This window comes from Sinohyriopsis cumingii, chromosome 11 (assembly GCF_028554795.1).
Source record: "Sinohyriopsis cumingii isolate HCF-2022 chromosome 11, ASM2855479v2, whole genome shotgun sequence".
In the NCBI taxonomy this organism is placed as follows: domain Eukaryota; kingdom Metazoa; phylum Mollusca; class Bivalvia; order Unionida; family Unionidae; genus Sinohyriopsis; species Sinohyriopsis cumingii.
Genome location: NC_142971.1, coordinates 49,581,761 through 49,599,170, shown reverse-complemented (window position 1 = coordinate 49,599,170; position 17,410 = coordinate 49,581,761). Strand labels below are relative to the sequence as shown.

Genomic DNA, 17,410 nt, shown 5'->3' with positions numbered 1-17,410 from the left:
ACGAGGTCTTGGCAGTTGGTAGTGTCCAAATCATGATCCAAGATTCGTGAATTTGACCGGTCAATGAATGAAACTAGCAAAATAATTCAGCTAGTCCACATAAACCAGCAACCTGAAAATGCTTCTTCTGCTACATTTCATCATGCAAGAAGTCAAAATGCAGACAATAACTCAATGATAAAGGCAGGTAGGCATGAATATCATAAAGGTTATTTATATAACGTTGTTCATGTTGTGGGTTTAACACATTTTCAGCATACGATAAGCTATACTTGGTGGCCATTATACCTGGTGGAGGAGAAACCCAGGAAAACCCCAAGAACCACTCAGACCCGTGGGAAGCTACTGGCAATCTTTCTCACATACTCATGTTAGTGGTGCCCAAGACTCGAACTCAGCAGATAAAGGTGATATGTTAGTGATCTTTAAAGACAAGCGCATTAGACCACTCAGCCACAAGGGGCCCCCGATTTCTATAATGAAGCACAAAATAGGACATTTATATTATACATCATTTTCATTAAAGTTTGTTAAATTTGTCATAGCCACTGTTTATTGACTGGGACAATGATGTTTGGTGTGTGCTGTCCAGCTGATCCAGTCCACGCATATAGTAACTCTTCCAGAGGCCACGCACAAGAATCTATTGCTGAAAAATGGCGTTAAACCCAACAACAACAACAACAACAACAACAACATCTTTGGGGGAGGCTTTAAAAATCATTAATCCAGTCCATGCCATGGAGAAAGTTGCACATGCATACTCTTAGAATAAATGAGTAAAAGCAAGTGAGTAAGCATTTGTAATAAAATGTAGAAGAAAGCACCAACTATGAAAGGTACTGTAGATACCATAATATTCTGCCAAAATTCCTGTATGATTTAAGTTGAAAGAACTTGACAATTCTGCCATAAAATCCACTGAAAAACCTTCAGCAATTTCATTTGCGATGCTTTCTGCAAAGAGGCCAACTATTATGATTAGCCACCCGTTGTTGCCCAAGTAAGAGAGTCATCATCCTTGTTGGAGATTCCCTGTCTACTTGGGATATTTAAAATATCTGCTTGTGCATGCACTTTTTAGAGGCTGTTATTGCCAACATCTGATATACAATTTTGCCACATTACTAGATGAGTTTTGTCGCTTTGTTGCAACCACAACTTAATTTGAAGTACACTGGTTATTGATCTGGTCTATAAGTGACCTTGACTCTCATGATGCCGCTTGAGTCATTGAGGGTAAAACTAGCCCTGCTGATCAAATACTGTTTTGCAGTCCCATGAGAACCAACAACATATTCAACCTCAAGGCAATTAGTTGCAGCGGGTTTCCTACAGGGAAAAAACCCTTTATTGATCCCATCACATCAATCAAGGCAATGAGGGTGAAACTTGCCCTGCTGATCAAAATGACTGTTTTGCAGCTCAGTGAGTTCCAGCAATTTGCTAAATATTGGCATAGTGAGCCATATCGACACTAGATACAGCTGCAGTTTCCTAAAAGAACAAAATCCTTTTCTTCATCTGCAACCCAGCATTGTTGGCCATTTTTTCCTGGAAAAATCATGTGTAACGAATAGCTGATTTTAAGTTTTGCAAACAGTGCAACATCTGCCATTCTGGTTGTAGCACTGACCAGTGCACTAAGAATTTGTTATTGGTACGAATCATAAACTTGGTGCAAAATAAAGAAAATGGTACTAATATGATTCTAACTATCTTGTACAGGATTAGTGAAAAACACAAGTATAAAACCTAAACTCGTGCAAAAACGGCTAAAACAATCTCTTTTGACATGCATTATGTGACCAGTCACATTTTCTGTGCATCATCTCATGGGTTCCCTTTGGGGTACAGAAGGTTCAGTGAAAATTACCAATAAAACCGGGGCCCCAAGTGGCCAAGTGGTCTAAAGCGCTCTCCATTACGGATCGCTGCCATCTCACCTCTGTCTGTGTGGGTTCGAGTCTCGGATTCGGCTAATGTGGGTATGTGAGAAAGCTTGCCAGTAGCTTCTCGTGGGTCGATGGTTCTTTCTGGGGTTTTCCCAGGTTCTTCCTCCACCATTAATACTGGCCGCAATGTATAGCCTATCGTGTGCTGAAAAATGGCGTTAAACCCTACAACAACAACAACCAATAAAACCAAGTCACAGTCATACCGCTGATCAAGCCTCCCATCCAAAATAGAGCTATGACACATACTCTCATCATGTACATTACCAATGGCACTAAATGAATCATCAGGCATATGAATAAAAAAAATATGAAATTTTACCAAAACGTATTGAACAATTTGTTTCTAGTTATTTCTTTTGTCAACCCTGTTAATAGATCTGGTTATTATCACACATGGATCATTTATCATCAATAGTCAGATTCTTGCGGCCTTTATTGGGATTTAATTTAATCAATAATCTGGCAGCCTTTATTGGGATTTAATTTAATCAATAATCTTGCAGCCTTTATTGGGATTTAATTTAATCAATAATCTGCTTCCAACATAATCTGGATATTAAAGAAATTTCAAAATGTGCCAAACATTTGAGAAAGAACATTACTACAGTTGTATTAGTAGCAATTTTCTTACATACTTTGCCAATGTAAAAATTTTCTTGCATAAGTTGCCAATGTAGTAATTTTCCTACATACCTTGCCAATGTAAAAATTTTCTTGCATAAGTTGCCAATGTAGTAATTTTCCTACATACCTTGCCAATGTAAAAATTTTCTTGCATAAGTTGCCAATGTAGTAGTTTTCCTACATACCTTGCCAATGTAAAAATTTTCTTGCATAAGTTGCCAATGTAGTAATTTTCTTACATACCTTGCCAATGTATTGCCAATGTAGCAATTTGCTTACATACTTTGCCAATGTAAAAATTTTCTTGCATAAGTTGCCAATGTAGTAATTTTCCTACATACCTTGCCAATGTATTGCCAATGTAACAATTTGCTTATATACTTTGCCAACTGTAATTTTCTTACATACTTTCCCAAGGTGTAGCTCTGAATTTGTTTCAGTGCTAATGAACTGCCTCGTTTTGTCAGATAAATATTAGAACATTCAACATAAATAATCCAAGACTTCATGATTAAAAAGATAACATGGAAGCCATTAAGAATGTTTCTTACTAACTTGTGTTATTCTATACAAAATCACTGAAAACTAGGTAGATAGTAGCAACATGATACGTTATTTGTAAGTAAAGATGTAGATGCATCATTTTAATCTTATATTCAGTGGGACAAACTGTCAATGTTGTGACTGAAATTTGAGGTAACTAAGACATAAATTTACTGGTACCATCCATCATCCATACCTGTCAACACTGTGCTGTATACATGCCCTGTAGTAACCATAGCAAAATTCACAATGGCCATCAGTTTCATATTCACTCTGAAATCCACAGAGGGAAAAGGAGCAAACTCTTCAGATTGATCAGAATGCAAATACTGTGGTTATCTAATCTTATTTTGATGAGTTTCTTATTTGCACTGATGAATACCCCCTGGTGTGTTGGGACTTGGCTGGCTGTACACACACCATTACAGTCAAATGTCAGGATTTCAGTAACATCATTATAGCAACAGTGATAATGTTATGTAATAAAACTGACCTCATTGCTGGACATATTGGACAATTTCATTCCTGAACAATAACATGTCTCCACTGGAACAAGCTCCCCAACACAATCAGAAACATAGCTGGGGTTTTCAAGTTAGACCATAACTACTTTGTCAATGATGAAAGACTAAGCAGTTTTAAACATCAAAATCTGTGATACTAAACAAGTTCAAGATATATAAACAAACAAAAAAAATCAAATAGTAACCACGATTTCTTACAATTTTCTTTAACTACAAAATGATTATTTTCAGAACAATTTAAAGGGGAATGAGATTATCAGATCAAAATACAAGCTGCCAAACTGTCAACTCAAAATCCAAAATGCTAAGGCAACTGGCAACTGAAACTTTTATGATATATTTCAATACTCTCCTGGTAATTTATAGAGTTGGATACCATTAAAAATTAAGTAATGCAGTATTTTTGAGTGTATCGCAATAATTACCATGGTATACCATAATATTAGTGACCAACAATTTGATTTAAGAGGGTTAGGACCAATGATTTTTTCCCCCCCAGAAAATCACTGCCCTCAAATAACTTTTAAAAAATATTCTTGCTCTGATTTACAACACAAAACCCCTATCGTATGAGATCAATTATATTACTTGAAAACTATTACTGTACGATATGACAAAAAAATTTGCAGGACACCTCATCCTCCCCAAAATGTAATCGTCAGTAACATATAGTACATGAATTTATTATATATATGTTAACTGATGTATAAGCTGTCATCTAAACACTGTGACCAATGTGGGATTATTCAGTGTACACTAAAGCTAACACCCTGTAAAAGAGATTGTGCTGACATTAGCAAGATGGCTGATACAAATGGGAAGTACTGACACTGAAGCTTCACTCTGCTAGCTCATGGCTATTGGCAGTGAAACTTTGAGTGGGATACCAACACTGTGAGCACGATACAGATCAGAGAGGACCAGTAAACATAAATAAATCACACTAACCAGTAAACCAGAAAATGTTTTTTGGGCAATAGAAATTATGTAAAATGCAAACAGAGATTAACTGCTCTCCAAAGAAATCTTGTGGTGATTTTCAGCCCTATATGGAAAACATTTATAATGTACTTCAAATGTGAACATACACTAGTAAAATAAATGAACATTTTTATTGTTTTCTTTTTCAAAATTAAAACCTTTTCAACATGGATTTGGCCAGGATATCTTTTACAACATCCCATTTGGCCACCATGTCGGCATATGTGACGCATGTGATTAAGGTTTCACAGATATAATTTTATATGTAATACTCAAAATCAGTTTGTTTTTTTAACATTTTTGTCATGAAAAATCCAAACTTTCTTTAAATGTCATTAAACTGTAACAAGATTACTTGGGAATTTCTGTATATCTCTTTTTGGCAAAAGCTACCAAAGTACAGGTATAATGTAAAAGTACAGTGGTATGTACCTCCAGAAACCAATATATGTACCTGTAATACAGCATACCTCTAGTAATTAAGGTCTTCCCTGGAGAAGAAAAACTTTAAGAAAACACACACACACACACACACATTTCTTATTTTCAGTGTGAGGTGTGAGCTTTATACAAGAACAAGAATTTTTTTTCCCAGGTCAATTTGATGGAAGGCTGCCTACATGTGTCATATTCACTCCTTATAAACTATTACCAGTACAGCTGTTGCAGTTGCATTGTAAGTAAATTGTCTGCCTGCACCACCCTTATTAAAGAAATAACTAAGCTTGATTCTTTGTTACAACATAGTGGGCAATATTTAATTGACAGCATAGTGTTTCTGTAAGTTGACAGTGCTTTGTTGACTTGGCGTCTTTCAAGGTAAGTGGCACCAGATAAAATTTTGATATGCTAAACATCCGGTTAGTCTCTTTTCTTTGTCTAGGTACTGGTAATTACTTCGCAATTAATTTAAATTTACTTGGCTAACTATCATAACGCTATGAAAAGAGAGTGAATTATCATGATTTTAAATTACATTATATGACGTGCATTTTATGGCATAACTATTTTTCTGAGTCTGAAATCAGGGTGCACGTTATACACACCAAAACAACAGTATTGCATACTGAGGTTTAAAAATATACTGACTGATTCAGGGTTTTCAAGGGGCAGATTGGGATTGGTGAGTGGAGTTAAACGAGTGCACCCCCATAAAAATTGAGTGCACAACAATGGAACAATTCCTTGAACAAGTTTTCTTTACTCCATAAATTTTTGACCACGAGGTGGTAAACAAGAATGAAAATCAAATTTGGTTTAAAAACAAACTCTTAATAAACAAACTCTTAAATTGCTTCTTACATAAATAAATAAAAATGGCAATAATATTTTACAGCAGAAGATGAACAATTATACTTTTGTTGTGGGTGGCGGGAAAAATAGATTTAATTAAGTACATTTAGCTGCAGACCATCGGTTATTCATATTATTACTGTAGCCACAGAGGAAGTATTATTTGCCTGTAAGGAATGCAGGTGATAAGTAAAATCAAGTAACTTTTTAAATTTTATTTATTTACCTAGTTTAAAATAAAATATCACTGTATTGCTCACGTAAAGAAATATATAAAAATGTTGAATCAAATCAGTTAAGCATCTCTTGAAGTATATTTATTTACATAAGTTTGAAGAGTCATTCACAAAAAAAAACAAGAAAACTTTCCAAAAAGTGAAATACCAGTATCTATGCTAAGTATGTATCTGTTCAACTGATAGGTGTATATTTCTTTGTTGTGATTGTTATACCAAATAAAATCAATACATACATTTTCACCCTATCAAAGTTGTGTTTTTTTATTTGTATTGCTCATTTGTAAGAAACCTATATGATATATACATGTTCAATCATATAAGCTTTTCTGTACCACTATATATTCTTACAGTGCTGGTGCCCCATAAAATCCACAATCGGTTAATCAATCAAAACAGATGAACAGTGAATGGGGTTGCAGCCTCACTTGCATTTTTGTGTGAATATTAATTAAAGGCTTAGGCTGCTTGGTTTTAACAGCACTTTTTGTGTATCTTAATTAAAGCATAGGCTGCTTGGTTTCAACAGCACACTTTGTGTATCTTAATTAACAGCATAAGCTGCTTGGTTTCAACAGCACACTTTGTGTATCTTAATTAACAGCATAGGCTGCTTGGTTTTAACAGCACACTTTGTGTATCTTAATTAACAGCATAGGCTGCTTGGTTTTAACAGCACACTTTGTGTATATCAATTAACAGCATAGGCTGCTTGGTTTTAACAGCACTTTTTGTGTGCAAAAATGTACAGCATAGGCTGCTTGGTTTCAACAGCACTTTTTGTGAATCTTAATTAACAGCATAGGCTGCTTGGTTTTAACAACACTTCCAACACATTGTTGGCTATACCATGCCAATGAAATGGGACTTAGTGCCTTTCCCAAGGATGCATTGAAGCAGCCAACCTGGGTGGGCATCGAATCTCTCACCAGTGGATTATGAATCTGTTCTGAATACTGTGCTAACACAGCTATAAGCTGCATCAATAATGGCAATTCAGTTTTTAAAATTTTTGCATCATATTCCTATGATTTTTCTTGTAGTTCTACATTTTTTGCATTACATCATTGTTGAGATCTTCATTTAACAAAAAAATTATGCATTTTTAAATTACGTTTTACTCTTACTTTTGACATTTTTCAACTTCTCTCTCTCCTCTTTTCACAAATACATTCTCCAAACCAATAATTGTCCACTATATTCAACTTTTATAACCATGAGCATGTTGTACACAGCTTACTTGCATGGTTCATTTAGCAAATATATCTGTCTTCCTTGTCAGATGTTATGGTAATACTAACAGCTGATGAACTAGAGATTTCATGTGATCCTGAATAAAGCTTTAAGTATTCATGGTGATCCCATTATTTTCATCCTTCACCTTCCTCACAGAGCAATGTATATATCTGGAACTCTTTGGCTTCTTTCCATATGTACCATTAAATCGGGACAGCTGGATTTTGTGTGGAATATTACTGAACTAAATGGCACAATCAGAAGTTTCATTCTGCCAGTTCTGTGACTTATACATTTTGGATTTTCTAATGAGAGTCACTGATGAATAAATCTGATTCATCCAAAGAAAAGGACTTGTGCAAATGACAGATGCCATGTAAACACTTACATCACTGTACCTACTGTTACATATTACAATAGTTGCAAACATACCCTTTTGTCTGCACCCTCCCCAATTTTAAAAATGAAAAGCATCAAGGATATAATAAAATATGCACAAAACACTCTAACACTGTCCACTTGCTTACATTTCAAACCTAACTAAATCTCTCTATGTAAACAAGCAGACAGACTGTACACAATAGGTTTCTAGAACAGTCCATGTCAGTAAAAACTTAAATATATGCAATGTTTAGTATTATTATTTAAGAATAAATTTAACAAATAAAAAGGAGGAACTCTTGTACACATATTTAAAGTGATGTAGCTCAAAAATTACGGAATCAATGAGATTATCCGAAGAGAGTGAAATACATTACATATATTGCTTGAAAACATACTCAACCATGCTAGTAAAATCTGAAATGCCAATAACTTGATAGTACATGGGATGCCCTAGTGATAAGCATGTTAGAAATCATAAATTGAAACAAAATTACAAAGTTTTGCATATTTATATACCCTTGATGCTTTTTTTTTCTAAACTTGATTGGGAGGGGGGATACAAGCAAATAGAACAATATGTGAATACTATAGTTTCTGGGAATTGGATATGCTAACTGCCTTTTCATCTGATGATAAGCTATTCTGATTTATATTGCTTTCTGATAAGTGGTAAAATAGAGCAAAGATCTTTTATTTAATCTTAGATTTCAAAGTAAAGGCATTGTGGCTAACATATTTAGGCAGTAAGAGGGTATGAGAGCACAACAGCACCAAGGTTGCAAAGATGAAACAGTAGCACTTACACTATGCCATATAGGCCTGGGGATAACTCTGGGACTTCAAATTAAGTGTTATCTTTAAATTTTGAAATATTGTCCTTCTACAGTGAATACTATGTCACTCTGCTGGCCACATGATATCTTGGTTCACCAACACCCTGACAACAAAGTACTCTGGGCAATGTCTAAAGCCATGAAGCCATGAAGGTTGAGCATTTTAATGTGCTAAACACAAGCGAATTATCACAGATGTTCATTGCTTATTTATAACTGTCCAATCTATCAGCCAGGAAGAAAGCTCTGTATGTTTAGCGACTTAATCCAAGCATTATAAGAAGCAAGAAGATGCAGGCTCTGGGCAAGTTTCAGGTTGAAATGTTCTAAAGGTAAACATTCTCACAATAATCACCTGGAAAAACAGCTGTTGGCTTTTTAAAGCATATGCAGGTCCTTAACAGTACACATTATCCAAATAACATGCAGAAATGTTCATTAAGTTGATGTTATTTGTGTTCAACAACATGTTACCTACAATTCTTAAAATGAAGCATGATACTATAAATGATAAAAGGTAAAAGTGTTTAAACTTCTATGAGATGTACATAAAGCAAGAGGCCATGGTGGTTTTGAGATCACTCACCTAGCTGACATCGCTTAATAGTCAAAATGCTAAAGTAAACATTTGAACCTCTTGGTCAGAAGGGTATTTCTCCCAAGATGCGGGGTGTCTCCTGTCCCTCCTGTTACTCACAATTATTACTAAAAAAATTTCCCCATTTTTTTCTTCTTTAGATCTTGCTTCCTGTGTATTATATTTACAGTAATATGCCCATGATCATGTGACTGTGAACTTGATTATGCAGGGCCAGACATTATGTTATTAATTTCAAGCAGTAGAAAACAATTAACACCCCTATGATTTAGTCAACCTAGTCAGTTGGCTTCAATGTCAACACGGATTATACTAAATGTGATCAAAAGTATTTCCAAAAGGATTAAAGACATAAATTGATTATGGTTAAACTACTAATTAGCTGATTGTGGTTAAACTACTAATTAGCTGATTATGGTTAAACTACTAATTAGCTGATTGTGGTTAAACTACTAAAAACCTCAATAAGCATAAAACAATTAATGTTACTCAAACTCTTTATATGGAAGGTTCTCCTTTGATGCTTCAAATTGTCAAGATGGATTAAAGTCCATACTATGTGTGATCAAAAGTCATTAGGTCAGAATTAAAGATGTGAACTGACTATGGCTGGATTACTAAAAAACTCAAGTTGCATAAAACAGGGTCCGTTTGGTTTCAGTACATATGTACATACTTATAGTTTGCCAAGATGTCTAGACGTGTGATCTCCCAATGCTAAAATGCCAAAAATTAAACAAATGAAATTCCACGATACATGGAAATGTAAATTTCAGTGGCTGCCCTTTACATAAAACTTACTTAAAATCTGCTGTGGTGGCAAGAATGGCATAATGTATCATACAGAAACCCATGTATAAATGCATATTGAATACAACAACTACACCATCAATTAAATTCATGTTTGTGGAACCTGCATCAAAAATGTGGATGAAGATATGTGTGCTGAGACACTATTTACCAACTTTACAGCCAAACATAATCTCCTATTTTTGATAACAGATAGTTTTTTCAGATCTAGGCACATCAATAGCATTTGTCAAATATTGAAAGATCTCTGCGACATGAATATATGTTAGAACTGATAAAAGTTTTGTTAGTAAGCTGAGTAATTGTTTCTCTGGTTTTAGCAATGGACATCATATATGTTGGTTGACTAGTATAATTTCTACAAATGTGAAAGCCCTTCAAGAAATTATGCATTCTATCAAATTTGGCCATTAGTATCATTTCTACAAATGTGAAAGCCCTTCTAGCAAGTATGCATTCTATCAAATTTGGCCATTAGTATAATTTCTACAAATGTGAAAACTCTTCTAGCAAGTATGCATTCTATCAAATTTGGCCATTAGTATAATTTCTACAAATGTGAAAGCTCTTCAAGCAAGAATGCATTCTATCAGATTTGACCACTCGTATCATTTCTACAAATGTGAAAGCCCTTCAAGCAAGTATGCATTCTATCACATTTGGCCACTAGTATCATTTCTACAAATGTGAAAGCCCTTCAAGCAAGAATGCATTCTATCAAATTTGGCCAAATTCTGTCAAGCAGCTTATTAGAAGTTGATAAACGTTCTCTATTTTTAGTAGAACATTATCACCATCTTACAAAACTTAAAAGTCTTTCATCTCAATATGCTTTCTGTCAAATTTGGTTGAGTAATTTTAAGTGATTTTAGAGAAGTCGTTTTAAGTTTGTTGTTTCTTTTCAAGAATGGTGTCCAATATTTGACTGCAGATAGGCATCATTAGTATAAATCTGAAATGCCTTCATGTAAGGACATTTTCTGTAAAATCTAGTCAAATTCTGATGAGCTGCTTCTGACAAGTCATTAAAAAATTTAATTTCTAAAAACTTGTTATTTAGAGTTATCCTGGCCATATTTGAGCTGAATAATTTGTACCATCTAAAAGCCATCAATGCTACTGTCAAATTCTGATCAGTGGTTGTTAGAATCATCATTCAAAATGTCTTTTTTGTTGTTGTAACAATGACTATATCTGATGGCAGATCAGCATCATGTGTATAAAACCATCTATAGCAAGATGCTTTCTGTCACAACTGATCAAATTATGTTGTGTAGATTTGATAAGTCATTTAAAGGTTTTCATATGTTTAGTAAAGGCAACAACATTTGATGACAGACCAACATCATTTGATGACAGGCCAACAACATTTGAGCTAATCTGAATGATCTTCATGCCTGGAAGATTTCTGTCAAATTCGTTCAAATTCCATCAATACCTGTCATTGGAGTGTACATGTATTTAGTTCAACCAATTATCAGTATAACAACCTATAATGCTTAAAGCTCTGGACTAATTGGCATTGACCCCGGCTCTTATTGTTGGGTGTAAATTTGGGAATTAAGTTTACTGCTTAGTGCCTGGTATTACAATCACTGTCTTTACTAAACAGGTGTTGGCATTTGGAGTTTGGTGACACTTGCTTGTATTGACTAGTTATATATTCCTGACAGATGCAATTCATGTCAATCTTCTTAGAAGTTTAGGATAACATGTACATAAGCTCTTCTGGTCTATGACCATCAGGTAAACTAGGTAGAATGCAGTTACTGTGACTACCAATAAAAGGCTGTCTGCGTGGGTTCGAGTCTAGGATTCGGCCAATGTGGGTATGTGATCAAGTTTGCCAGTAACTTCTCATGGGTCGGTGGTTCTTCCTGTGGTTTTCTCGGGTTCTTCCTTCACCATTAATACTGGCATCCATGCATAGCCTATTGTGTGCTGAAAAATGGCGTTAAACCCCAAAACAAAAACAACAACAACCAATAAAAGGTATAATAGCCTCTGTATATTTCTTCCATAAACATTTATAACAAAACCATGAACACAATCTTAATACTGCCTATAATAATAATAATGGTCATAATTGCTTCAAAACTGTCTTGCCTTTTTGTTAATGCAGACAAACCAAAAATCTGCACAAGTATAACAATGTTACAAAGCTGAAACTGGATTATATGTCTTGCCTTTTTGTTAATTAATGCAGACAAGACAGAAACCTATACGAATGTGTGGTACTGTTACAGTTGGCAGTTGAGTGAACTTGCCTCTGGCTTGGTTTCATTACAGATTTTTTCAGATACTCACTATGATTCTTCCTTCTTTCCTTTACACCAATAACTGATCATTTATCATGTACATGTATTAAAGATAGCAAATCTCCAAAATAGTACGAGTCCTACACCTATTATTTAAACTGATGAAAATATCCATGAAAATGTTTGTTTTCAGTCTGCTACATGATAACATCAGACTGCAGACATAAAAACGAAAACATACTATGTTCATTATGGGAGGTAATGTAGTGGTGAACCTTGCATGAGAAAAAGCCATATTTTGGGGGTTTGTCAAATGCACCTGACCTCTTGTGTATATTTGCTAAGTACTCGCTAACCATCTGACTGTCAGGGTCAAAACTGGTAATTTTACGCCTGAAAATTCCCAAATGCAACACTCAGGTGTTAAACTAATTTCTGTACAAGTATACGTTTCATAATTAGATTACAATAGCTTTTACTGGTGAAAACTGTCCTTCCAGTGCTAATCAAGTGTAAAAAGTGATTACTTGATGGCAAATACTTCCAAAGGAAATCCACCTCAACTCAATCACTGGGTAATTCAGGTAAACATCTCATGACAAACCTATGGATCTAGTTACTGAGGTACAGCTGTAATCTGATGTCAATGATATTTATTGTTTAATTTTCCTGTCAGGTGTAATCGGATACAGCCGCAGCTGATCACAACAAGCTCTTTCATGGTCTGCTAATTCCCTTTTCCAAGAGTACTATAAAAGTACTAACTATCAGTACAAAATCAACTCTTTTGAAGATTTTTTAATATATATTACCATATGGGCTCACTTAAAGTCAAGTTGAACAGCAAACAACAAAGATGCAGATCTACCATAGTATAATGTGAATGCAGATCAGGGTCTAGATTGTTTATTTTATTGATTACTCCTAATCAGGGTCTGTGCGGTTTGCAGTTGGACTTATCTTATAAGTGAGTATATAAGGTAGGGGTCTCAAACTCAAACCACTATGAGGGCCACATGAGGTCATTTTCGATGGCCCAAGGGCTGCACCACCTTTGTTTTCTCTCATGACACCTTGTGATGCCAATCATTTTGTGGGCCACATGATTGAGACCCCTGATTAAAAGGTATGCTTGTGACAGTTATTCATCCCTCTTTGCTTCTCAATTTATTAAATCTTTTCTCCATCTTTTTTTTTTTGGTGGGGTGAGGGGATGGAGGAGTTACAGCCAAACTTAAAGTAGATACAAACCCAAACAAATAATTGGAAACAACATGTAATATTCCTGTACATCAATATATGACAATTTACTTAAAGGATTAAACATCATCTTAAAATAATGTAATAAAAATATCTGACAGGAAACAAGACATGTAAAAAAAATATAATAAAAAATACTGACAATTATACATTTGACACAATTTAAATGATGTTATGGATTTTTTGAAACATTTTAACATTTGTGTAAAGCTTGTGGAAAACACCATATATTAAGACTATTTTACAAGTGCCCAATTGCAGTTTGATAATTTTATGGAGTGAGGACTGTTCATGACACTGTTTTGTATGACATACCAGTCACAGGTGAATCATAATTAACTACTGCTGACCTTGCAGGTCACCAGCTTGCTTCTGCACATATGTTGGTACTGATGCAAGCTCATCCAGGAAGACAAGAATCAATGGAATTCACTAGGCATGTACTCACCCAAGTCCCCTGATCAGCAACCCAAACAGCCCACCACATGAACCCCGAAAATAAATCACTCCCCTTGGACTCTAATGCATGCTCCTAGTACTGGTCTAAAGTTACTGGCACCTGCCGAATGACTGCAGCAGCTTTATACAGTTGGTCTGCTGAGTATCAGGCTGCCAGGATGGAATACCCCTCCACATATGATAACTGTTGATTAGGCTCACTCTCTCTCTCTCTCTCTCTTCCAAATGCTTATACCTACCTGATGGGGCTCTAAACCTGGGCATACATTTTGCAACAACACACCTGTTAGGTCTCAGGTCTTCAGACCTACACAGGCTGATTTTGGAGTAATACATGTATCTACAGTATGTGTACATAATTATTTGCTGATATTTTTCTGCATTAGTATGTGATACTATCTATGCCCTAAAAATAACACTAAATAAAGTCAGGCTTTATTTGCCAAGTAATGACAAGGAGATGCTTCATTTTGTGTCATTACAAGGCTCCATCAGAAGGTATACAGTAATAACAGATTGCATACATTTGCACTGACCATTCTATTAGGTGGGGTGTTACAGTTTTTACACATTTTTATTATTATTTTGAACCACCATCTACTGATGTCTGGTTTGGTGTTTTACAGCACAGAAACACATGCTAGTTATGAAATATCGAGAAAATGCCTTGCCCAGGGACACACCATGGTTACTGACACATGCTGATCAGAAGGTCGGATTTGAACCCAAACCCTTTTGGTTACAATATCAGCATGCTACTGAGTCAAGTCAACATCTGTTAGGGTCATAATATGTAGCAGATTCAATACATGGACGTATGTAGCACACAGTCACCCATATCAATCATCTGTAGTTGATCCCATTCAAAACTGTAGCAATGAATGAAATCCCACAGTATAGCCCATTAACTAATCACCCACTGTCTTGCATATTGTTTTATACTCAAACAGTTTATTCAACTTTGAAAAAAAAGTGATCATAACTTCAATTTCATTCATATCATAGTGTTTATAACCTTAATTCTAACAGTATCAACATAATGTGCTTATATAATAAATGTATTTACAAGGTATATTAAGAAAATGATTCATCAAGGAACAAAAATAGAAGTAATCAAGATATTGCTCTCATAATTTCAGTGAAAAATAAATGCATTTAACTAGTTTAATGATGGCACCTTTTGACTGTAAGAACATAAAACTGTTGTTTTAATCACATCTAGAAAAACATAATACCCAGAACCGCTCTACTTTTGATCATGTTTTTATAAGGACTTTATTCTATATGAAAAGAATGCTGTACAGTAAGGCTAATTTGAATTTATGAGTTGTGTTTGTACACAGATACAGTTCCCATTCAAATTTGTTTTTACACATAGCATAGATCAGTATATAAGATGTTGACTGCATAAACTGGTCCTATTATCTTTGTTTACTCAGACTATTGGGTACAACAATATTAACATGAACTAGCCATGACAGTCCCAATTTGTCTGGTACACTGACTTGGTAAAGCCCAATTTTATTAGAACTTATAGAAGAATCAACATTACTTTCAAGCAATGTTGTTGTTGTTGTTGTAGGGTTTAACGCCATTTTTCAGCACACGATAGGCTATACATGGCGGCTAGTATTAATGGTGGAGGAAGAACACGGGAAAACCCCGGAAAGAACCACCGACCCACGAGAAGTTACTGGCAAGCTTTCTCAACTTTCAAGCAATAAATATATTTCAGATAGAAATGTATGTTTGATATCATTCCTAACCAAAATGTTATTATTAGTATATTTCATATTATAAGAAACTCTGTATAATGCATTCTTACAGTTCGATATTTCTACAGAATTTAAATGCACATTTTCCGCATACTTTGCGTGGCAAAATTAGCAAACTTCAGTACCATAATGAATATCAGAAATTACTTATGAATCAATTAAACTATATTTTACTGTTATTGGAAGAGACACATCATATGAAATAGTACACAACTTTTGCATTTCTGCATTGTAAACCATACTCGATTTTTCAAAAAATACAATTCCAACATGGTAAAAAGAATTGAAGACCTTGAGTAATTTGTTTCCAAAATAAAAATAGTTTGGGATCATCATGAATTCTATGCAATTGGCAAAAGTGCATAGTTTTAGATCTCAAACATTTGATCCTGTTTTCTTCTGCCTGATTTTGAACTTGGTTTAAGCATATCTATACCCAACACACAGTAAGTAGTATATGCACAGATAAAAAAATCATTGACATCTTACCACAAAACTGGAATTTGGTTCACAACACATTTATTCAAACACGACATAATTATAATAATAGAACTACTGTCTGCAACAAATTAAAAGTACAGTTTCTTTTAGCCAATAAATTAAATTACAGAAAGTTCATTGTGACAATTGTCTACATTTTGTAGCATATTAAAGCTCCTTCATATACACTTTATACAACAGAAGACTTCATTCATTGCTCTCACTCTGCTAAACTTGACCCTGCACTCACTAACTGAGCTGCAAACTAAATGACTAACTGCCATACAAAAAATTCAAAGACTACACTCATATTCCAAGTTTCAAACGGACTATTATCGTATATTCCAAGTTTCATACTGACTATCATCGTATATTCCAAGTTTCATACTGACTATCATCATATATTCCAAGTTTCATACTGACAGTCATCATATATTCCCAGTTTCCTACCGGCATTCATCATATATTCCCAGTTTTATGCCAACATTCATTATATATTCCAAGTTTCATACCAACATTCATCATATATTCCCAGCTTTATACCGACATTCATCATATATTCCCAGTTTTATACCGACATTCATTATATATTCCAAGTTTCATACCAACATTCATCATATATTCCAAATTTCATTTGGATATTCATCAAATGATATATCAAAATTCTGACAATATTAGTATTGGTATAATATTATCCATAGGTCAACTGTCAAAATATTATTGGCTATATCATGCCAAGGACATTGGAACCAAGTACCTTTCCCAAGCGCAAACCAAAGGGTGCTGACCTAGGCTGGTCTGAGTGGGTATAGGGAAAGTGTCCCATATCATCTTTAGGGGCAGTCTAACCATATGGAGATTTGACTTAAATGAGAGGGTATGATCTGTAAATCTTGGGGACTTCTCCATTTGTAATTTCCAATTTCCTGCCTACTACTGACCCCTAACAACTAGCCTAAAGGCTCTTTAACTAATAATAATAACCGCTCTGATGGCCTAGTGGTTAGAGCGTCCGCCTCGGAAGTGGGAGGTCGTGGGTTCGAACCCCGGCCAAGTCATACCAAAGACTTACAAAAATGGTACTAACAGCTGCCTCACTAGACGCTCAGCATTAAGAGGTTAGTGTTAGGACTGGATGGCCTGGTGTCAGAATAATGT

The 17,410-nt window shown here is 34.9% G+C and overlaps 1 protein-coding gene across 6 annotated transcripts in view; it reads right to left on the bottom strand.

Annotated features, from left to right (window-relative positions):
• The window catches only part of LOC149788420 (IQ motif and SEC7 domain-containing protein 1-like), a 237,157-nt gene that overhangs the window by 111,167 nt on the left and 108,580 nt on the right, over positions 1–17,410 (bottom strand). Inside the window, exon 1 of one of the 6 annotated variants that reach the window (XM_089974398.1) lies at positions 13,987–14,141. The exons of the other annotated variants lie outside the window; for them this stretch is intronic. The gene's annotated coding sequence lies outside the window, so the exon portion shown is untranslated. Of the gene's footprint in view, positions 1–13,986; positions 14,142–17,410 lie in introns of those variants that run through there. 6 annotated transcript variants of the gene reach the window in all.